At 42.3% G+C, this 24,550-nt stretch overlaps 1 protein-coding gene across 8 annotated transcripts in view; it reads right to left on the bottom strand.

Moving 5' to 3' along the window:
* The window catches only part of RHOBTB1 (Rho related BTB domain containing 1), a 69,893-nt gene extending 67,211 nt beyond the window's left edge, over window positions 1-2,682 (bottom strand). For 2 of the 8 annotated variants that reach the window (XR_014249008.1, XM_082407436.1), the window contains exon 1: window positions 1,814-2,167. The gene's annotated coding sequence lies outside the window, so the exon portion shown is untranslated. Of the gene's footprint in view, window positions 1-708; window positions 936-1,813; window positions 2,177-2,541 lie in introns of those variants that run through there. The other 6 variants (XM_082407442.1, XM_082407439.1, XR_014249007.1 and 3 more) reach the window with 5 other exon arrangements.
* Between the last annotated feature and the right edge of the window lie 21,868 nt (window positions 2,683-24,550).

The raw sequence follows: 24,550 nt of genomic DNA, 5'->3' as shown, positions 1-24,550 counted from the left end.
ACTCAGGAATAGGAACAAGGAAAACCTTACAGGCATTTAACAATACGGAAGTCAACGAAGTGGACATGCTATTCCTCCAAAATAGCATTTTTTTGACCCTATTATCATAAGTGAAAGTCCAAATGATTCTGGTTTTTACTATTTGATTACATTTGTATAGTTAATAAGTTATGCTGTTGTGCCAGTGACCTCGAGCTACCTATGTTTCTATTTCCACCTCTTTGATCACACATAGCCCCTATGTACTTAAATTTACGCTCCTCTCAAAACAACAATCAACGGGGCAAGCTAAGGGTACTATGATTTCATTGCTTCCGACTGAGTTTTCCAAGTCTTCCACGCTGGGATGAACAAGTTAAATCCACTTCCCACGAATACGTCCAAATACAATCCAGGCATCTCAGAGGAAACTCAGTTGAATAATAATTTGCTGCCCACTTCACCTGCGGAGCGGTGTGTAGACATTATTTACATTGAAAAGAGCTTGTGTTTCTTTTCTAGCAATCAGTGACCCTCTTGGGCATCTACAAAGTTACCGGAAATGAAATATAATTCCAAATTTCTGAAGAGTGTTTTTAAACAAACTTATCTGTATGTTTAGAAAAGCCTAGCGTTTGCTGAAATCAAACACACACAGCCTACTGGCTATTTATATCTGCTGATAGTGAGAGCACAGTTATACAGAGATGAAAACTACTGATAACATACTTCTGCAGCTTAGAGAGGATCCACAGTACGGTGTAGAACATGCAGCACTGCCCCGGTTGGTGGTGGGGAGCCCCAAACTAGTGAAACCTCAAGCTGAGCGTCTGGCTGGGGTTCAACAGAGCTGCGTGAACAGCACGGGTTGGGGGAAGTTCAAAGTTAAGGCGACTCCTCTGGTCTTAACTTCCTAGGTCTTCCTAGGTCTGGGTGCCTTTGTGTATATACCGATCTTCGTGCCTTTCCCCGCCCCCAACCCCAGCAAACGTGTGCAGCCAGCTCGAAAGGCACAGCTCGTGTGCTGACGTGCAAAACCAAGTCAGAACCCTGCGCCTGGCGCTCCCCTCTAACTTTCTGGCTTGTCCAAGTCTAAATATTGACAGTGCACCTCAGTTGAGATGTTTGATACTGCTGAGGGTAGAAACGGCAGAGCGAACAGTAGGATCGGGTGGTCCATTTTTACACAGTTGGGCCTTCCTTCCACTTCGTCTTCTGTCGTAGGGGTTGGATTCCCTGTCTGCACATCCCCACCCCCCGTTTTTCTCCCCGAAAGCTGAGCGCGCAGGGACAAGGTAAGGTGTTTTGCCAGCCCCTCATGGCAGCTCCTACTGTTGTCACAGCAACTCACAACAGACTCCGTGGACACCGGCTGGTGGTGGGGAGCGCCGAACTCTGGGCTGACCGGTCGGGGGGCGTGCAAGCGCCCAAGGGGCTCGGGTATCCCCCTCCCCACCACCGTCCTTCCAAGGAAAAGAGCCTCTGGTCTGCGCGGCCCCCCGCCCCCGCGCCGTCCCGGCGCAGCCCGCCTGCTAAGGGTGCCTGTTGTGCATTTTCTCAGCCCCAAGTTAGGGGTGCGGCTGGACGGGCGATCCTAGGAATCTCTTCTGCTTGCCTCTGATGGCGGGGCTCCCGGCCTCGCGAGAGAGGCGAGGGCGGCTCCCAGAGCAGCTCGGTGCCACGACTCTCGCTCGGGACGCTGCCCGCCGCGTGGCGCGCGGCCCGGGGCTCCCACAGGCCACCCGCCGGGGCCGGGGCGGGTGGAGCGGGGCTCCGCGGCGGCCGCTCGGAGAAGAAGTTTCACAGCATAGCGCACTCACGACACAGAACCTACCCTGAAGCCGAGCGAGACGCCAGCTCTCTCCGCCTTCAAGGGCTGGGGGAGCGGGGGGGCGAGGGGGGCGCTGGCCCCCGCCACTCAGCAGCAGCCACGGCTGCGCGCGGTCGCGGGTGTGCGGGGCCCCTGCGCGCGGCGCGCCGCCCGCCGCCCAACTTTGCACAAAGGCAGCATGGCACTGCCTCGCCTCCCGGGCTCGCCCGGCGCCGCGGCCGCTCTTCCCGGTGCCGGGCCGGAGGGGCTCGCCCCTTTCCGCCCCCGCCCCCCAGCCCTCCCCTTTTCCTCCCGCCCCCACCCGGCTCTCAGGCTGGCTGGCCGGCCGGGCGGAATAGAGCGCTCGGCACCCAGCTCCGCCGCCTTGGCGGCCGCCGCTCGCTCCGTGACGTTAGCAGCCTTCGCGGCTATTTATAGCCACACGGTTGGATTTCATTCATGAAACCTGGGCCTGGTGTGTCTGTGCGCTGGGGCGCGGGTTGCAAAGGTGCCTCCGCTTGACGCGGACCCGGGGGGCCCGGGCTCGGAGGCAGACTGCCCGGGGGCTGGCGTGCGCAGTGCCTGGCGGACCCCAGCCCCGCTCGCTAGCGGCCGGGCGGGGAGGGGCAGGACGACCAGGCCCCCCCCCCCACTCCACCCCACCCCGTCCTCTGTCCCCAGCACTCCACCCATTCCCTTACAACTGCTGGCCCTTTGTCCCAGGCTCCGGAAAAGTAAGTTGGGCCACTAACCGGCTGGGCAGCATGGTTTTCTTCCCCCCAGGAGCTGACCGGCCGCGGACTCCGAGGGAGGACATGGGCTTTTGTTTCAAAACCGAGCCCAGCTGCTGACTAAGGGCTGCGTTAGCCCAGCCTCCTCCTCCCCTGGGCGCTGCACGTGTTGGCCGGCTCCCCGCTCTGGGTTACCTTCCTCTGTGACTTGGCTCGTGGGGGTCCCCGCAGGGGGCGGTAAGGTCACACGGGCTGCCCCCGCATCCCCCCGACCCGAGTAAGTAGGCGATTTACAACCGCCTACAAATGGCTGAGTGAGGAAGTGAAATTGACTTCTGGCCGCTCGTGGGTTGTCAGAATTCTTGGACGCCCACGACAGTCCACCCTTCCTCGTGAACTCTTTCTTACTCTTCCAGGCCGACTTTGAGCTTTTTTTTTTTTTTTTTTTAATTATTTATTTATTTATTTATTTATTTTTGGCTGTGTTGGGTCTTCGTTTCTGTGCGAGGGCTTTCTCCAGTTGCGGCAAGCGGGGGCCACTCTTCATCGCGGTTCGCGGGCCTCTCACTATCATGGCCTCTCGTTGCGGAGCGCAGGCTCAGTAGTTGTGGCTCACGGGCCTAGTTGCTCCGCGGCATGTGGGATCTTCCCAGACCAGGGCTCGAACCCGTGTCCCCTGCATTGGCAGGCAGATTCTCAACCACTGGGCCACCAGCGAAGCCCCGACTTTGAGCTTTGAGGACAGGACCAGGGGCAGTTTTCATGCACGCACGTAAAAGGTACTTATTTAGTGTCTACAAACAGTGTGTCAGGTACCCTGTCAAGCTCTAAGGAGGTGACAGCGAACACAACCAACCTGGTGCCGGCCCTCAACGTGCTTTCAGTCAGCCTATTAAAATTACTGTTTTAAACCTCCTTATTCCCAGCTTATTATAAAGAGGCAATTAGGAGATAAAGGTATTGACGTGTTCAGCTACCTTAAGGGGCTCGTTCATTTAATAAACCTTCACCGAGGAGGCTGTGTACTAAGGGCTGGGGATACAAAGATGGCAACAATGTGTCCTTAGTCCTCAAGGAGTTCTCAGCTAATGGGTTCCTGAAGGTTTGCAGGGCTGGGAAAGAGGGACCCACATTCTATTGCAAAGGCTGTCTCTTTGTGTTACCCCTCAAGAAACAGAACATTAGAAAAAATTATACATGGAAACATACCCTTCTGTCCCTCAGTTTCTTCCAAGAAACCATCTTCAGATTCCCAGATGCTCTCCCTTCCTAGGCTCCCCAGATGAGTTTTACTACATTGGATATTCCTACTCTTCCTCACTAGTTTATATTCCCTTTGGAGACCAAGTCTTGCCTGGTGCTCTCTGAATTTCCCAGAGACCCAAGAATATAGTGAAATTCAGTGTTTTTACAAGGAAAGTTATTAAGGGCAACCTGCTTTGTTTAAGCCATCCTCACTGAACTGTCTGTTGGGAATGGAATGATTAGTCCCTAATCTTTGAAACCCAGAGGAGAGGATAATGAAAAGTCAAGTACGGGCGTCTACTCTGAGAACTTCAACACAGATACATGAGGGGGTGATCATTTGCTTGGCACAAAACAGACTTTGCTTAGTCTATTTAAAAGTGACTCCATTTTGAAAGGTTTAATCAATATATTATACATTTTTTTTCAGGAACACATTTCTTTCTTGGGAAAAGTTAATTAACCCTGTTCACTCCTAGCAATCAGTTCTCTTTCTTGCAAGCCATTTCTCTTCAAACTGCCCTGAGGGGCTAAGAAATAGTGTAAAACTTCAAAAGAAATAGGAATCAACGTGTATTATGGCCTTCACATGTGGCAGGCAATGGGTTAGGCTAGGAGATTTCAAACACATTGTCTCAATTAAGCCTCACAACAGCGGATGAGGTAGATGCCATTGTTCACATAACCATTTTATAGATGAGAAAACTGAGGCACACAGAGGCAGTTTCCTGAGAGTTTGACAGTTGCATTTGCACCTGGGTCAGCCTGTGCTAAGGCCTTATTTTATCGCTAATTGGCTTTCTGACATCCTGCCTCTTCTCAATTTCTTTCATTTCCTCAGTTTTAAATTAAAAGGAATTAAATGCCTTGTTTAAGCAGCAGGTAGGTCGTAGGACCAGAAGGACACCTATACAAAGACCCCAGTTGGTAGGCAACTGTTCAGACGTTGCCCTCCACTCCTAGGGGGCACCAAGGCTCAGATAGGCCTTCCAAAGGATGCTTCTTCTCCAGGGGGCAAAGAATTAACAATCATTATGGAATCACCCAGTTGGATGGCCTACATCTGAGGGAAAATGACCGGAAGAATGTCCAGGAAAATAAATTGGTGTAAACAATAATTCAGGTGTGGCAGAGGAAAGGTCATGGTTTTAGGAAGTCCTTCCCAACCAGGGCAGTGATCTGAGAAAGAGGTTGCCACAATGGTGCTATGTAGCCCCCAAATTTTACACATGAAACTCAGGATTCTAGAAAAGTTGGACAAAATGAGTACAGACTATACTTTGCAAACAGGAAAGGAAAAGAACAATAGCAAATAATCCTCTGAAGCACCGTCATGAATCTTGTTATTGCCCTGTTCTTGTTATTACCACAAAATAATCCACATGTGTATACTAAAATTGTGGCTTGCTAATAAAATCAATACCATTCACTTTTAATAAATATAAAAATTGGTGGGACTTCCCTGGTGGTGCAGCCGTTAATGATCTGCCTGCCACTGCAGGGGACACGGGTTCGATCCCTGGTCCAGGAAGATCCCCCATGCCACGGAGCAACTAAGCCCGTGCGCCACAACTACAGAGCCTGCGCTCTAGAGCCCAAGAGCCACAACTACTGAGCCTACGTGCTGCAACTACTGAAGCCCGTGCACCACAACTACTGAGCCCGTGTGCTGCAACTACTGAAGCCATGCGTCTAGAGCCCGTGCTCCACAACAAGAGAAGCCACCGCAATGAGAAGCCTGCGCACTGCAATGAAGAGTAGCCCCGCTCGCCGCAGCTAGAGAAAGCCCAAGCGCAGCAACAAAGACCCAACGCAGCCAAAAATAAAAGAAAAATTTGGTACTTAAGCTTAATTAAACCAACACTGTGTATTTAAACACTCAGGATTGTACTGCACAAAAGTGGGGTGAAAACTTTTGACTACCTTTTATGGTAATTATTTACCGAAGTCACAGGATTAAAAAAAAATTCTCACAATCAAGATATAGAACAGTTTCATCATCATAAAAGAACTCCTTCATGCTAAATCTTGGTATTTGCATCCCCCCACCAACCATTAATCTTTTCTCCATCTCTAGAATTTTGACATTTTGAGGCTTATGTTAATAAGAGCATATAGTATGTAACGTTTTGAGATTGAATGAAAAATTTTTTTTACTAGTCAGAATGCTCTTGAGGTTTATCCAGGGTGTTGCATATATCAGTAGTTCATTTCTTTTTATTGATAAGTAAATTTCTATTGGATGGATATACCAGAATTTGTTCATCCGTTTTCCCATTGAGGGACTTTTGAGTGGCTTCCAGTATTTTGCCATTAAGAATAATACTTTTTTGTGGTACATATATACAATGGAATATTACTCAGCCATAAAAAGGAACGAAATTGAGTCATTTGTTGAGACGTGGACGGACCTAGAGACTGTCATATAGAGTGAAGTAAGTCAGAAAGAGAAAAATAAATATCGTATATTAATGCATGTATGTGGAACCTAGAAAAATGGTACAGATGAGCCGGTTTGCAGGGGAGAAGTTGAGCCACAGATGTAGAGAACAGACATATGGACACCAAGGGGGGAAAACTGCGGTGGGGTGGGGATGGTGGTGTGCTGAATTGGGCGATTGGGATTGACATGTATACACTGATGTGTATAAAATTGATGACTAATAAGAACCTGCAGTATAAAAAAACAAACAAAACAACTAATACTAAACTTTCATTGGGTTATTTGTATGGAAATATGTTAATATAAATGTTTCAGACATTACATGAAATTTCTAAAAATCTTATATGTTCTGGTATAATGTTATAAGTCATAATTCTAGTTATTACTTTAAAATGTATATCTCAGAAATAACTAAATTTCCTTGTCAAATGCATTATTATGAACTTTCATCAAATCTTTAACCGTGGTCATTTTTAAGTCTTTTATCATTTACAGACAGTTCTGGGTGTACTCTGATGCTTTTGCAAATATGTTCCTATAAAAGGGTTTCATCTTCAAGGAATTCATGGAAAAGACTGACAAGTACAGGTTTCTGGTAACTGTACTGCTGAACTGAATGAATAAGCATTTTCAGAACTCTAATGAAAAACTGATGAACTCATAAAAGTGCTAACAAAAGATCAAGATGAAAAAAATATTAATTACATGGGACTGAGTGAACTGATGAGGTTGATTATAATTTTTGTGACTTTCTGTTTGAATTAAAAAAAAAATCCCACAAGGACTCAGAGGCAAAGAATATACAAATCAATTTTCATTGCAAAGTAAAGGAGCTGTTACAGTGGAGGATTACTGGACTGAATGTCAATATTATGACATAGTATGAGTGTGTTTCATGTTTGGTAAATGCAATCATTGTTGCTTTTGTTGTGGTCATCCATTTACAATGCTTGATGTCAGTCTATTTATCTCTTGTAAAAATAAAATACAGTGTGTGTGTGTGAAAAAAAAATGTACATGTAAGTACATACATATAAAATATAAGAGTTACTGTCTATGTGTTATAGTGATTCTGGTTTTCTATTCTGAGTAGAGATGTCACGTTTCATATTTAAATAAATTTATTGCAGTAATAAAATGAAAAAAAAAGAATAATACTTCTGTAAACATTGTATTGTAGTTATTTGTGTGAACTTAAGTTTTTTCTTTCTTTGGGATGAATGCCCAAGAATGCCATTGCTGGGTCATATGCTAAGAAACTGTCAAACTATGTTCCAGAGTGGCTGTACCATTTTACATTCCCACCAGTAATGTATGAGAAATCTAGTTTCTCCAAGTTCTCACCAGCATTTGGTATTATCAGTATTAAAAAAAAATTTGTTTTCAATTGTTCAGTAGCTTTGTAGGGACAAGTCATTGTGGTTTTAATCTGGATTTCCCTAATGACTAATGATGTTGAACATCTCATTTCCCATGTCTCCTCTTTTTGCTGAAATATCTGTTCATCTCTTTGGCCTACTTTGTAATTGGATTTTTTTAACTACTGAGTGTTGAGATTTTTTTTTTTTCCTTCAAATATATATCCTGGACAGCAGCAAGAAGAACTACAGTCCTGCAGCCTGTGGAACAAAAAACACATTTACAGAAAGACAGACAAGATGAAAAGGTGGAGGGCTATGTACCTGATGAAGGAACAAGATAAAACTCCAGAAAAACAACTAAATGAAGTGGAGATAGGCAACCTTCCAGAAAAAGAATTCAGAATAATGATAGTGAAGATGATCTAGGACCTCAGAAAAAGAATGGAGGCAAAGATGGAGAAGATGCAAGAAATGTTTAACAAAGATCTAGAAGAATTAAAGAACAAACAAACAGAGATGAACAATACAGTAAGTGAAATGAAAATATGCTAGAAGGAATCAATAGCAGAATAACTGAGGCAGAAGAACGGATAAGTGACCTGGAAGACAGAATGGTGGAATTCACTGCTGAGGAACAGAATAAAGAAAAAAGAATGAAAAGAAATGAAGACAGCCTAAGAGACCTCTGGGACAACATTAAACGCAACAACATTCGCATTATAGGGGTCCCAGAAGGAGAAGAGAGAGCGAAAGAACCCAAGAAAATATTTGAAGAGATTATAATCGAAAACTTCCCTAACATGGGAAAGGAAATAGCCACCCAAGTCCAGGACGTGCAGAGAGTCCCATACAGGATAAACCCAAGGAGAAACATGCTGAGACACATAGTAATCAAACTGGCAAAAATTACAGACAAAGAAAAATTATGGAAAGCAGCAAGGGAAAAACGACAAATAACATACAAGGGAACTCCCATAAGGTTAAGAGCTGATTTCTCAGCAGAAACTCTACAAGCCAGAAGGGAGTGGCATGATATACTTAAAGTGATGAAAGGGAAGAACCTACAATGAAGATTACTCTACCCAGCAAGGATCTCATTCAGATTTGATGGAGAAATCAAAAGTTTTACATACAGACAAGCAAAAGCTAAGAGAATTCAATACCACCAAACCAGCTCTACAACAAATGCTAAAGGAACTTCTCTAAGTGGGAAAACACAAGAAAAGGACCTACAAAAACAAACCCAAAACAATTAAGAAAATGGTAATAGGAACATACATATCGATAATTACCTTAAACATGAATGGATTAAATGCTCCAACCAAAAGACAGAGGCTTGCTGAATGGATACAAAAGCAAGACCCATCTATATGCTGTCTACAAGAGACCCACTTCAGACCTAGGGACACATACAGACTGAAAGTGAGGGGATGGAAAAAGATATTCCATGCAAATGGAAATCCAAAGAAAGCTGGAGTAGCAATACTCATATCAGATAAAATAGACTTTAAAATAAAGAATGTTACAAGAGACAAGGAAGGACACTACGTAATGATCAAAGGATCAATCCAAGAAGAAGCTATAACAATTATAAATATATATGCACCCAACATAGGAGCACCTCAATACATAAGGCAACGGCTAACAGCTCTAAAAGAGGAAATCGACAGTAACACAATAATAGTGGGGACTTGAACACCTCACTTACACCAATGAACAGATCATCCAAACAGAAAATTAATAAGGAAACACAAGCTTTAAATGACACAATAGACCAGATAGATTTAATTGATATTTATAGGACATTCCATCCAAAAACAGCAGATTACACTTTCTTCTCAAGTGTGCACGGAACATTCTCCAGGATAGATCACATCTTGGGTCACAAATCAAGCCTCAGTAAATTTAAGAAAATTGAAATCATATCAAGCATCTTTTCTGACCACAACTCTATGAGATTAGAAATCAATTACAGGGAACAAGACGTAAAATACACAAACACATGGAGGCTAAACAATATGTTACTAAATAACTAAGAGATCACTAAAGAAATCAAAGAGGAAATCAAAAAACACCTAGAGACAAATGACAATGAAAACACGATGATCCAAAACCTATGGGATGCAGCAAAAGCAGTTCTAAGAGGGAGGTTTATAGCTATACAAGCCTACCTCAAGAAACAAGAAAAATCTCAAGTAAACAATCTAACGTTACACCTAAAACAACTAGAGAAAGAAGAACAAACAAAACCCGAAGTTAGCAGATGGAAAGAAATCATAAAGATCAGAGCAGAACTAAATGAAATAGAAACAAAGAAAACAACAGCAAAGATCAATAAAACTAAAAGCTGGTTCTTTGAGAAGATAAACAAAATTGATAAACCATTAGCCAGACTCATCAAGAAAAAGAGGGAGAGGACTCAAATCAATAAAATTAGAAATGAAAAAGGGGAAGTTACAACAGACACCACAGAAATACAAAGCATCCTAAGAGGCTACTACAAGCAACTCTATGCCAATAAAATGGACAACCTGGAAGAAATGGACAAATTCTTAGAAAGGTATAACCTTCCAAGACTGAACCAGGAAGAAATAGAAAATATGAACAGACCAATCACAAGGATTGAAATTGAAACTGTGATTAAAAATCTTCCAACAAACAAAAGTCCAGGACCAGATAGCTTCACAGGTGAATTCTATCAAACATTTAGAGAAGAGCTAACACCCATCCTTCTCAAACTCTTCCAAAAAATTGCAGAGGAAGGAACACTCCCAAACTCATTCTATGAGGTCACCATCACCCTGATACCAAAACCAGACAAAGATACTACAAAAAAAGAAAATTACAGACCAATATCACTGATGAAGATAGATGCAAAAATCCTCAACAAAATACTAGCAAAGAGGGCTTCCCTGGTGGCGCAGTGGTTGAGAATCTGCCTGCCAATGCAGGGGACACGGGTTCGAGCCCTGGTCTGGGAAGATCCCACATGCCACAGAGCAACTACGCCCGTGAGCCACAACTACTGAGCCTGCGCGTCTGGAGCCTGTGCTCCGCAACAAGAGAGGCCGCGACAGTGAAAGGCCTGTGCACCGCGATGAAGAGTGGCCCCCACTTGCCGCAACTAGAGAAAGCCCTCACACAGAAACGAAGACCCAACACAGCCATAAATAAATTAAAAAAAAAAATACTAGCAAAGAGAATCCAACAACACATTAAAAGGATCATACACCATGATCAAATGGGATTTATCCCAGAGATGCAGGATTCTTCAATATACACAAATCAATCAATGTGATATACCATATTAACAAATTGAAGGAGAAAAACCATATGATCATCCCAATAGATGCAGAGAAAGCTTTTGACAAAATCCAACACCCATTTATGATTAAACCTCTCCAGAAAGTGGGAATAGAGGGAACGTACTTCAACGTAATAAAGGCCATATACAACAAACCCACAGCAAACATCATTCTCAATGGTGAAAAACTGAAAGCATTTCCTCTAAGATCAGGAACAAGACAAGGATGTCCACTCTCACCACTATTATTCAGTATAGTTTTGGAAGTCCTAGCCACGGCAATCAGAGAAGAAAAAGAAATAAAAGGAATACAAATTGGAAAAGAAGAAGTAAAACTGTCACTGTTTGCAGATGACATGATACTATACATAAAGAATCCTAAAGATGCCACCAGAAAACTACTAGAGCTAACCAATGAATCTGGTAATGTTGCAGGATACAAAATTAATGTACTGAAATCCCTTGCATTCCTCTACACTAGTGATGAAAAATCTGAAAGAGAAATTATGGAAACACTCCCATTTACCATTGCAACAAAAAGAATAAAATACGTAGGAATAAACCTACCTGGGGAGACAGAAGACCTGTATGCAGAAAACTATAAGACACTGATGAAAGAAGGTAAAGATGATACCAACAGATGGAGAGATATACCATGTTCTTGGATTGGAAGAATCAATATTGTGAAAATGATACTACCTAAAGCAATCTACAGATTCAATTCAATCCCTATCAAATTACCAATGGCATGTTTTACAGAACTAGAACAAAAAGTCTTAAAATTTGTATGGAGACACAAAAGACCCCGAATAGCCAAAGCAGTCTTGAGGGAAAAAAACGGAGCTGGAGGAATCAGACTCCCTGACTTCAGACTACACTACAAAGCTACAGTAATCAAGACAATATGGTACTGGCACCAAAACAGAAATATAGATCAATGGAACAGGATAGAAAGCCCAGAGATAAACCCATGCCCCTATGGTCAACTAATCCATGACAAAGGATGCAAGGATATACAATGGAGAAAAGACAGTGTCTTCAATAAGTGGTGCTGGGAAAACTGGACAGCTACATGTAAAAGAATGAAATTAGAACACTCCCTAACACCATACACAAAAATAAACTCAAAATGGATTCGAGACCTAAATGTAAGACCAGGCACTATAAAACTCTTAGAGGAAAACATAGGAAGAACTCTCTTTGACATAAACCACGGCAAGATATTTTTTGATCCACCTTCTAGAGTAATGGAAATAAAAACAAAAATAAACAAATGGGACCTAATGAAACTTCAAAGCTTTTGAACAGCAAAGGAAACCATAAAGAAGACGCAAAGACAACCCTCAGAATGGGAGAAAATATTTGCAAATGAATCATCAAAGGATTAATCTCCAAAATATATAAACAGCTCATGCAGCTCAATATCAAAAAAACAAACAACCCAATCCAAAAATGGGCAGAAGACCGAAATCGACATTCCTCCAAAGGAGACATACAGATGGCCAAGAAGCACATGAAAAGCTGCTCAACATCACTAATTATTAGAGAAATGCAAATCAGAACTACAGTGATGTATCACCTCACACCAGTTAGAATGGGCATCATGAGAAAATCTACAAACAACAAATGCTGGAGAGGGTGTGGAGAAAAGGGAACCCTCTTGCACTGTTGGTGGTGATGTAAATTGATACAGCCACTATGGAGAACAGTATGGAGGCTCCTTAAAGAACTAAAAATAGAATTACCATATGACCCAGCAATCCCACTACTGGGCATATACCCAGAGAAAACCATAATTCAAAAAGACACATGCACCCCAATGTTCATTGCAGCACTATTTACAATAGCCAGGTCATGGAAGCAGCCTAAATGCTCATCGACAGATGCGTGGATAAAGAAGAGGTGGTACATATATACATGGAATATTACTCAGCCATAAAAAGGAAAGAAATTAGGTCATTCGTAGAGACGTGGTTGGATCTAGAGACTGTCATACAGAGTGAAGTAAGTCAGAAAGAGAAAAACAAATATTGTAGATTAACACATATATGTGGAACCTAGAAAATGGTACAGATGAACTGGTTTGCCTAGAAGCAATTGAGACACAGAAGTAGAGAAAAAACATATGGGGGAAAGCGGCAGGGGGTGGCGGTGATGGTGTGATGAATTGGAAGATTGGGATTGACACGTCTACACTGATGTGTATAAAATGGATGACTAATAGGAAAAAAAATAAAAAATAAACATAAAAAATATTCTGGGATCACAGAATTTGCAAATTGCAAATTAAATGCTACCTTAAGATAATTCCGTTTTCAGTTCAGTCACTATCGTTCAACACTTCTGTTGCCATCCGTTTTATAGAGAATATTCTCAGGTATTTACATTAAGTATTCTCAAGTATTTACATAAAACTCCTATAGAGAGGGTCTTTCAGGATTATTTAATGAACTTGGTTTTCAGCTGTCGGTAACCAACACGCAGAGCCCGGCCCGCACGTGGCCGCAGCGCAGGTAGCGGAAGTCTGGTCCCCGCGCAGCCGCAGACGCCTCTTCCGGCGACGTGTGGGCGTGCTCGACGCAGCTACGCCCGCAGCAGAAGCCTGAGTGCGGCCGGCCGTGCTTCGTCTGTCTCCTTCTCCTTGCATGCCCGGTAGGATGCTGTACTTGGCTGTTGAGAGGATGTTATCCTGGGTGGCGAGTTCCAGGTGTTACGGAGAAATTTCACGGACAAGCAGTACCGGCGTTTGAAGACATGCCCCTGTTTTAAGGAGAGACGTGTTTGGTAGAACGATGTTGAAAAACAGCTATTGGAGCAGATTCCTGGTGTTAATGTGGAACAGCCAACAACTTTGCGGTACTCTAAAGAGATGGTGGCTGGAGACCTAGTGAGTGGCATGCTGTCTCATGTTTTCGGGTTTTCTGGCTTTTGAAGAAATGCTTCTGGACCAGAGAACAGAGTGAGGCCCGTGGGCACCGGACTTAAGCATTGCCTGAGGGGCGACCTCCTCGTCGCGTACAAATCGTCTTGCACGCTGGCTGCCCGGGAGGACCGGGGCTCTGGCTCCCACCTGCAGGCAGTGGCGTCTGTCTGGACCTGGCTGGCAGGAGGGGCTGTCTGCGGCTCCAGCGAACGGTGGCAGGAAGGTAAGACAGCCCCTGTTCGGGGCTCTAGATTAATGCAGAGTATTGCGGGATCTAAAAGAAAATGACCTGATCCGCCGGGGCCCTCTGTGTCTCCTGAAACTCTTTCTTGTATTCAGGACCTTTAGTACTTCTGCCGGAGTAGGTGCTTCGCTCAGATGTCGGACTGCTCTGGGGCCAGTCGAGCATTGCGTCTGGGGCCCCCTCGCCAGCTCTCGTGTCATTATAGCCACATGGAATTACGTACCATCAGGAACCCTTTCTGTCCCAAATACCACAGGCAGGCTTTGCCCAAATCGCTTTCACTTGGGTAGAGTGAAGACCCTTTAGCCCCAGGAGCCCAGCTGTGTGGGGTTTTGACTACTTGAGAAATTTATCTCAGGTGTTACCCAAACCAGCCCTTGTGGTCTCTGAAGTTCCTATTTTCTGGGGAAATCCTAGCTAGTCTTGGCTGTGGGAATCAACTGAAGGAGATTATCCTTTACCTAAAAGCTACAAGTGTAAATTAACTAGTCCTTGATGCGGCTTCTAGGAGAAGGTATTTTTTTTTGAAAGTATGATTGAAAAAATATATGTATTTTTATAGGAGAACACTCAGGGTAATCTGGTGGATCCAGTCTTGGCATTTCCTTGGTTACCCATTTAAAGATAGAAGCGTTAAATATAGTGTGCTTTTTAGTTGTCAGTTCTATGAAGGTGAAAATGCTTTTTACATTCGAGTTCCTGTATTACTGGGCACCAGTGGATATAGGCCATGTGTTGGAAATAGACAAAAAGGTATCCTTTGATTATAGCATGTTAAATGTATTTGTGCAGGTTTGCCTAAAGTCCTTTCTGTATGGATCCCTTCATTAGGTTTTCTGTTACGGTGGGGCAAGTTTGGTAAAAATGTGGTTTTGCGGGCTGGGCAATTCTAACTACATTCATCTCCCTGTCAGAATCTCACCAAGTTGGTGTTCCACTGGTCTAGTTCAGCATGTGTAAGAGGAGGTAGCAAACAGCTTTTATGGACCTCTGTCTGGCTTTGTTTAGTATGGCGTTGCTAATCGTAACCTCGGTATGTCACACCTCTAGAAAGAAGAAAAACACAGTAGTCTAATGCACATTATCTTTGCTTTTTAAAAAAAAGTAAAAATGGAGTTCTGTGCTGGGAAAAAAATCTGCATTTGAAAGGGACATTTGTTCAAAATAAGCTATGTTCCTAATATTACAAAAGGTGTTATATTAGGCTTCAACTTTACCTAATTACAAATAAATGACAAGATTTATGTGTCATAGCATGTTTAAGGCTATCTTGCCCGACCAGCTGTTTCATACAAAAAATATAAAACTGTATTTCTCTTCATGACGTAAGTTAAAAAACAAAAAACAACAAAAAAAATGAAAAACCCCAAACGGAAACACATTAAAGGGAGCAAAGCGTAGTGGAAAGAGTAGGAAAATGGAATTGTGTTTTGGCCATCCCACTAACTAGTCATGTAATTCTGTGCTGGTTCCTTCATCCATTGCATTTCAAATTTCCATATGTAAGATGAAGATGAGAATAATAACTTTCTAAAAAGTTGTTAAGACTAAATGAAATAATGTTTGTGGAAAATGTCTTGTAAAATGTGAAGCTTTATACACACTGGTAAGTGTAAAATGACTCATCCTGAAGCCATTTAAAACTCTTGTACAGCACAAGGTATCCTTGGATTTGGGAGTAGCAAAGATCAGTCTTATAGGAACTATATCATTTCCACAACTCAGCCCCAAATGCTGACTGTAAGTGTTATACAGAATAGCCTACGCCAAATTCTATCCATAAGGTAGAAGGTTTAGTTTTTGAGATTTGAGGTTTTTCTCTGCCAGTGACTTGTAATTGCTGCATTTCCCTAGAAGTGAGCTAAACTACATGCAGAAACTAGAAAAATAAATGGACTACACACACACACACACACACACACACACAGCTTATTTCGGAAAACTAATTCCACCTATATTCATATCACATTTTTCTGCTTACCAAGCATCTCTAATATACATGTCACTTAATCTTCATGACAACCTTGAGCATTATTATCTCAAAATTCGAGAGATGGGGAAATGAAGTTTACTAGAGGGTAAGTGACTTGCTGTGTGTTAGCAGACGAGGAACCTGAATTCTGTCTAACCCAGAATTCTAACCCTGATCTTCTGGCCACATGAAAGTAAATATTCTGAAGTAATTGAGTGCATAGTACACTAATTTATGTATAGATACCACCTTAAAAGGAATACAGATTGTTTTAGAAACACCAATGACCTGGAAGGAGACCTACCAGTCAGTCCCCAGAAAAAAGCTGAATTGTGAGGCTTTTTCTAAATTGTCATCACTTCTGCTTTCATCATGGTTCCTTGTCTAAAAGCGCTGAGGACCTGACTCCTTGCTCTGGACTCAAGACCATGTCTCGTGCACACAACTGCAATCGCTCCTTAGCTCTGTAAATATTATATTTATCTTAATATTTCACAGGACCTCTGATTTACTACTTGGTAAACTTCCCGCTTTATGAACAAGTAGTTAACTGAATCACATGTGAGTGATATAAGCAGTTAAACACGTCGTGATCAACATTGCAGGAGTCTAGTCCTTTAGCTTGTAAACATAAGCCGATAACACCTGGGGCCAGGGACAAAATCTCACTTCCCATCACAGATCAACTTTAGAGGAGCCTGGAGTTTTGGTGAAAGTGTCATGTCTCTGTGGGCGAGAAAGCCCAAAGTAAATGGTTTATAATAAAGGTGAATGATAAGACCTTCACAAGTTTCCTTAGTTATAATTTCTTCTAGTTACTCATATATACAAGGCCACCTATGTGACTTAAGACAGAGCTGCAGTTTTAATGGAAAATTATCCTTTATGGCTTTATTTGTTCCACTGTAACCACTGCCAACATTACATTGATCATCCATGAAAGGGCACTTTGAGATCATGAAAATATTCTGCAAAGAGTAAAGTATAATAAACAGGTAAGGTACTAGTGTGCATGAATAATAGTAATAAATACCATGATCACTACCTGACTTTCTTTTTGAGATATTGATAATTATTTTAATTTATTTTTATTGAAGTATAGTTAAATTACAGTGTTGTATTAATTATTGCTGTACAGCAAAGTAAATCAGTTATACATATATATATATTCTTTTTCATATTCTTTTCCGTTATGGTTTATCACAGGATAATGAATATAGTTCCGTGTGCTATACAGTTGGACCTTGTTGTTTATCCATCCTATATATAATAGTTAGCATCTGCTAACCCCAAACTCCCAATCCATCCCTCCCCCACCCCTCTCCCCCTTGGCAACCCCCAGTCTATGTCTGTTCTCTATGTCCCTGATTCTACTTCTGTTTCATAGATAGGTTCATTTGTGTCATATTTTAGATTTCACATATGAGTGATATCATATGGTATTTGTCTTTCTCTTTCTGACTTACTTCACTTAGTATGATAAACTCTAGTTGAATCCATGACCACCTGACTTTTTAAAAAAATTTAATTAATTAATTTATGGCTGTGTTGGATCTTTGTTGCTGCACGCGGGCTTTCTCTAGCTGCAGCGGGCGGGAGCTACTCTTTGTTGCGGTGCACAGGCTTCTCATTGCAGTAGTTTCTCTTGTTGCAGAGCACGGGCTCTAGGCGCACAGGCTTCAGTAGTTGTGGCACGTGGGCTCAGTAGCTGTGGCTTGTGGGCTGTAGAGCACAGGCTCAGTAGTCGTGGCGCATGGGCTTAGTTGCTCCGCGGCATGTGGGATCTTCCTGGACCAGGGCTCGAACTCGTGTCCCCTGCATTGGCAGGAGGATTCTTAACCACTGCGCCACCAGGGAAGCCCCCACCTGACTTTTTAATCTGCAATTATACTAGTTAATATTTAGGTAGCACCCACTATGTGTTGGGCATGGTGCAGCATGTTTTCGATACCTCAGTCCAAATAATACCTCTTTTTAATAGTAAAGATGATATACCATCTGTGCGTGTAAATAGTTCTTCCGCTTTCTATGGAAAGGAACCCATCACAACTGTTGTTCTTATAAGCATGACTTTTGTACTGTTTGATTATTGCTGGCCTTGATGTTTCTTCCCAGTAACACGTTTGAGGTGGCGAATGGATGGGAAAAAAGTGTACATATCCTGAACAATAGTTTACGAATAGAAACACATAGGCACCCGAAAGATACCTGGAATTCTCTTTAAATTTGTACTCTTGCATACTATACAAAAATGGGGGACTGGGATACTGGGACATACTCATGTGCCTTATGAATGATAAAAATTTAAGTTCAGTATAATTTAAGCTTTAAATGTATTTTAATGTATTCAATTTTATTGTGATTTTATCAATTAAAATGGTAAACTTAGCTAACTGTATTATTCAGAACATTTATTTACCCGTTCGTCACCTTTTTTTTTTTAATTGGTATTTTCTGGCTCTACCAAATACAGTGTACAACAATGAAGACAGCCCGGTTGGGGGTTCAGACCATTGGCTGGAGAGTTAGGTAACGAGAACTCAAGCCTGGCCGTTATCAACTCCTTGTGGGAGCATTTCCTTGGGCAAGTTAAGTCACTTCTCTCAGGGCCCAGTTTCCTCATCTCTAAAATGAAAGTGCTCAGACTGGAGTACCAGAGTTCGTGGCAGTCCAGAGTGAATACACTTTTCATGTTGAAATTATGATAGAGACCAAAGACTTAGTGATCTCAAAAAGCGCTTCACACTTCTGTTATTATGAAAGATTCAAAAAACATATTCAACAAACATTGAATGAATTCTTTCCATGTACTTGTTACTAAATTAAGCTGACAGTTTCATTAATTACTGATGGCTCTCATTCGGCTTGGGGTCAGGGTTGCTAGATAAAATACAGGACCCCCCAATTACATTCAGCTGTCCCATGCAGTGTTTGGGACATACATTAAAAAAGTTATTCATTGTTTTTCTGAAATTCAGATCTAACTGGGGATCCTGTATTTTCATTTGCTAAATCTGGCAATTTAGTGGGTCAGAAAGGGTGAGGAGAGGGGAGCAAAACTGAATTGAAGGAAAGTAGACCGAAGAATTTTTGGAATTATCTAGTAGTGAATTTACTAATAAACAACAGAAGGAGATAAAATAGTCAAGTAGCATTTCCCAAAGTTAATTCTGTTGGACCAGCGCTGGGTGAAACTCTGTTAATGAAGGGGAAAAGTCCTTCTTTATAAACGGTAAAGTCAGTTGGAGAAATACTTTACACTTTATCCTCTTCTTAAGCAAAGTTATTTTTCTTACTACAAGACTTCTCAGGGCATTTATAGGTGAAAGTTAATTGTGCATTTCTCAGTGGGAAATAGTCTGTGTTGAGCTGCCCGTGCTTATTTGACCAGGATCCCTTCTTTGTGGTCTTAGAATACCTATCAACAATCCACAGTGTTCCTCAAGCACACTTTGTGAACATCAACGTTAATAATACCACAGCAGGGTACCGCACGGATCAGTCATTCCAAACAGCACGGAGGGTCCTCCCTGATTGGGCGGACGTGTGGGTCATTGTGGTCAGTTATTCAAGGAGTAACTGTCCTGGGTTACTCCAAACCACAGATAACTGCCAGCCATCATTACACAGCACAAATATATTCATTTAAAATGCCAGTTCAGTATATAATCAGCAATGCTGATTATAAAATACTGTAAGTAGTTAAGGTAGCATGGTAGCAGCAGACCCAGTACTGGAAAGCGTTCTCAGTCTAAATTTGTCATCTATAACCTGTTAATGATAGATACTCAAAAGGGTCCAGCGTTTGATTGCAAAGGAAACAAAAACCCATGTGTACACCAAGCCTGTTTGTTGTTTTAAAAAAGAATGTCACTACTTTGAAAATTAGTATGTACTATCATGGTAGATGAGGTATTTTTTGTTTAAACATGTTATTAAATTCATAACCATTTTTAGCCATTAATTTTTATCAGTGAACACACTGAAATACTGTCATGTGGACCTCATCTGTTAATAGGCTGGTAATCCTCTTCGGAGTGACTACAACTGTTCCCAAACAATTTGGTGCCGTGGCGTAACCGCCACTAAGCCTTAGAAGTCAGTTCACCTTCCCTCCTTCTCCCATCCTCAAAACCAACCTGAATCAAATGCTAGTTGATAATGAGAATGCTAAAGAGCAAGGCCACAGAATAAGTAAGGGGGTGGAACCCAAGGTTTTAGGATAACCACAAACTTAGTAATCTATTTCTGAAAAACTGAAAGAGTATTCTCAACAGTTTGGCCACTGGTAATAATAATAACAACAACACGTACTGAATGTTTTCTCCGTGCCTGACACACTCTATTCAGTGCTTGGCAAGCTTTATCAAATCATGTAATCCTCATGGCAGCCCTCTGAGGTACTAGTCTCTCCACTGTACAGATGGGAAAGCTGAAGTATAGAGAGCTAAGTCATTTGTGCAAGATCATATCCCTAGAAAGGGCAGTTCAAGGATTAAAATTCTAAGTCTAGATCAAACCTAAATTCATAACCACTATACAATACCTCTGCAAAGTGGAAGGACTTACTGGGAGCAGACATCACTTGTGAGTGTATTTTCTCTGCCAGGACAGACACAGACCCCACCGTTAATTGGATTACAAAGTCAGTAATTGGGTCCTCAGAACATGTGGTTAAAAGACTGAGTACAGGGCACAAGAAGGCTAATGCCAAATTTAGGGAGGTGGGAAAGTCAAGCACCTCTAAATGAGGAAATCACAGGGAACTTGATACCATTTTTATAAGCATACAGTCGAAGCCTGAAAACACTGAATTTTGAGCACAGTGTGTTGTAAAGAACACTAATGTGATTGTAAATTTTCTGAAGATTTGTCCAGTATAAAATTGCTAAGCTCTCATTTCCTTTAGAAATCAACATTTCTGAGCTGTTCTCTTGCAAAAGAAACCCAACAGGTTTTAGTGTTTAAAGGGTTTGGGACCTTGATATTGCACAGGTCGGAGGAGCTAAATTTTTTCTTTTTACCTGATGAGTAAGCATAACTGGATCTATAAGGCAAAACTTGGAATTAAACGATTGTGTAGATACGAACTTCTAAATTGTTTTTCAAAAACATATCACAGAATATCAACCATCAACGGAGAGGAAAGAGTAAGAGTTTGAAGTAAAAATGACTTCATTTTTACAGTTTGTATGGTGATGTCCTCATTGTGGTAGCATGTTACTTTGGTGGTCCCCAGTGGACCCCGCCTCTCAATATTTCTGCCTGGGGGATGTCCCTCGTGGAAGGCTGGCCCTGGGATCTGCGTTAGCCAGTAGAGTGTGGTTGAACTTCTGGTCCTAAGCCTTAAGAAGGCCTGGAAGCTTCTGCTTGCAGACTTCGTAGGAAACTACTTACAATGTAAGAAGTTGGACCGCGCTGGGACTGCTGTTCTTAAAAAGCCTAGCCTAGCCACGTGGAGAGGCCCCATGTATCCATAAATAGGCAGGCCCTAGAAGACAACCTCAGCTGAGCTCCCAGCTGACAACCAGCACCACCTTGCCAGCCAGCTGAATGAAGCTGTGTTGGAAGTGGCTCCTCCAGCCCCAGCTGAGGCACCCCAAAACGATGCCATGTGGAGCAGGTACCCCTGCAGAGCCCCGCCTAAGCTGCAGAATGGGGAGCAAATAAGTGAAATTGTTGTTGTGTTAAGCCTCCAAGTTTTGAGTTAATTTTTTTTTTTTTTTTTTGGCTGTGCTGCACGGCATGTGGGACCTTAGCTCCCTGATCAGGGATTCAGCCCGGGCCCCCTGCAGTAAAAGCACAGAGTCTTAACCACTGGACCGCCAGGGAAGTCCCTTGAGTTAATTTTTAATGCAACAGTACATAGACATAATTATACCAGATCTTTTCCCCTCCTCCCAAAATTGTTTTGGAGGAGACATTCATCTGTTTGTTTATTGGTTTTATAAAGTAGTAACAACTTTACCATATTATACTCTTTCCCTTCCCCCAGCTTTGTATTGGAGGAAGCATTCATTCTTTCAGTGTTTCCAAGTCCTCCTGTTGCGTGCTGTTGGGCCCCAGATACCCAAAGAGGAGAAGGAGACCCAGAAAATCATTTAGCCTAACAGAGGAGACAGAAACATTCACACACGGCATCTGTTTTGTGTGCTAGAACGCTGTGTGCCTAGTGTAATGGCAGCACGGAGAAGGGATCGACTCATCTGCCAGTGGCTGGGCTGGGGGGTGGGGGGTGGTGTCAGCATCTTCCAGGAAATGTCCTAGAAGGAACGGCATTTGTGTTAAGCCTTGAAAGATGAAAGGAATTCTCCCAGGTGGAGAAAGAGTGGTATGGGGAGTCATTCTGTGCCAAAAGAAGAGCAGTAGCAAAGTTCTGAGAGCGTGAAATAATGTGATGGTTAGAGTAACTAAGCAAAGTCTTCTGCGGCCACAGTGTAAGATACAGGAACAGTGGTTACCCAGCTGTCCAAGCAGACAGAAGCCTTGAAGGCCATTCCCATCAGTTTGGCTTGAGGACAAGGTAAAGCCATGTGAACGATTTTTTTAAATTGTACTTAAATGAAGTGCAATTTACACACAGTAAAATGTCTAACATCTTAAGTTCAGTGACTTTTAATGTATGCAAATACCTATGTGACCACCACTCGGACCAAGGTGAGACCAGCGTAATATGAGAAACCCTGACAAGGATGTCAGGAGCATAGAGCCATATGTCCTGAACAAAATATTAGAAAATCCAGCAACTGAACAAAGGATGATACGTCAAGACCAAGTGATCAAGAATGCAAGGTTGGTTTACTATTAAGGAAATCAATAATGTAAATCACCACATTAGTAGAATAGAAAACCACATGATCTTGATAGATGCAGATAAAACAATTGATAAAATTCAACACTCATTCATGATAAAAATTTCCATCCGAGTTATTTAATGCAAGGAAAAGCCATGGCCACATCTGTGCTGTTCAGAGTAGAAGGCTCTTTATGAAGCAGTCACAGTTCTTGGTCCTTGAACAGGGAGCTACAGTGTGACGTTCTCTGGGAAAAGTTTCCAGGGGTATGGGAGAAAGCAAAATCCACAGAAATCCAACTCTACCATTGGAGGAAGTATGCCAAGTGCTGACTCCAAGTGAGCAGTAAATTAACTCCAGACCTCTTTAAGAGCTATGCAGGCAAGGAAGGACTCAGACAGAGTCCATTAAAAATGTGATTGCTCTACACATCACAGGCAGCAGTGCTAATGGATATTGCTTACATGTCTCTGAGCCTGGCTGCTCTATGCTGAAATAGAAATGAAACAAAATTAAAAGTTGAGTAGCTCAGGTCTTTAGTGATGGCTCATGGCAATAAAGGTAACAGATGGAAGCCTGAATCCTAGTTTTGTATGCCACTCTCCAGCTGTGTGCCCTTTGGAAAGACAGGTTACAAGACGGGCTTGTTGCTGGATCTGTGAAATAAGTGGGTTGGATTAGATGGGCCTTGGTATGAATCACATCTGGATTTCAGTCCTGGCTCTGTCCTTTACCATCTATGTGACTGGTGCCTCAGTTTCTACATCTGTATAATGGACAGAAACCTCAATGTGTTCCTCTGAAGATTAAGTAAGATCATGTAAGTGGAGCATGTAACACATTCACTGCACATATTGGACACTAAATAAAGGTAGATGTTATTAATGTTCTTAAGAATTAGCTGTTAGGGTCTAAAATGCCATAATGATAAATAGTAGACTGGAAATACTAATTTTTTCTGACATGGAGATTGGTAAGTGTTGTGGAAAGCTTTGAAATTCTGCATGTCCCGCCTATCACAGGTGGTGCTGCTGTAAGAAGCTTGAATAATTTTAGCAGGAAGGAAAACAGAAGGGTAGATATTCTTTCATGATTTAATCTTGGTAATGTACCAGTGATTTCATTACTATGTGCAAAGAAACTATGATGACATTTCCTATACTCTGATAAGTACTAAGTGAAAAATCTAATTAAATGATACATCCATAGAATTTCCATAGAATGTAATTAATGAGACAGCCGGAACCCCTATCGATTACGCTGGTGAATTTAATCAAATAGTATGTTTATCTAAGTAATCCAACAAGAGTCTGACGTCCACAGTCAGGCATGTGGTTTTGCCAGTTGTAAATAAGCTGCCCACAGGAACAGAGTACCCCCTTAGAGAACGGGAAATTTAATGATCTGTGTTGGCAACATAGCACGTTGTATCAAATAAATGACTGCTTTTTCCGAAAGTCATGTTCATAGTATCTGAGAGTTTGAACTATTCAGTTGGACCAAATATTTAAACTGGAAATATTCATGAGAGAGTTTTAAATGATATTCCTCTTGGACCATGTCCCCACCATCCATCCGACACGTTCTCACTTACGGGCAATCACAGCCCAAGTCCTGAAGCACTTGTAATGACTACAGTGGGACTGCCTTTTCTGTGGCCTTCCGGGCAGTGCTGGAAGCTTAGCTACCCCCCGTCCCCCCACTGGCCTGCTGCCTTGCTTACCACCTCTAATACCCTTGAACT

Source organism: Balaenoptera borealis (genome assembly GCF_965194805.1).
Source record: "Balaenoptera borealis genome assembly, chromosome: 10".
Taxonomy (NCBI): domain Eukaryota; kingdom Metazoa; phylum Chordata; class Mammalia; order Artiodactyla; family Balaenopteridae; genus Balaenoptera; species Balaenoptera borealis.
This window is presented reverse-complemented; position numbering and strand designations above follow the sequence as displayed.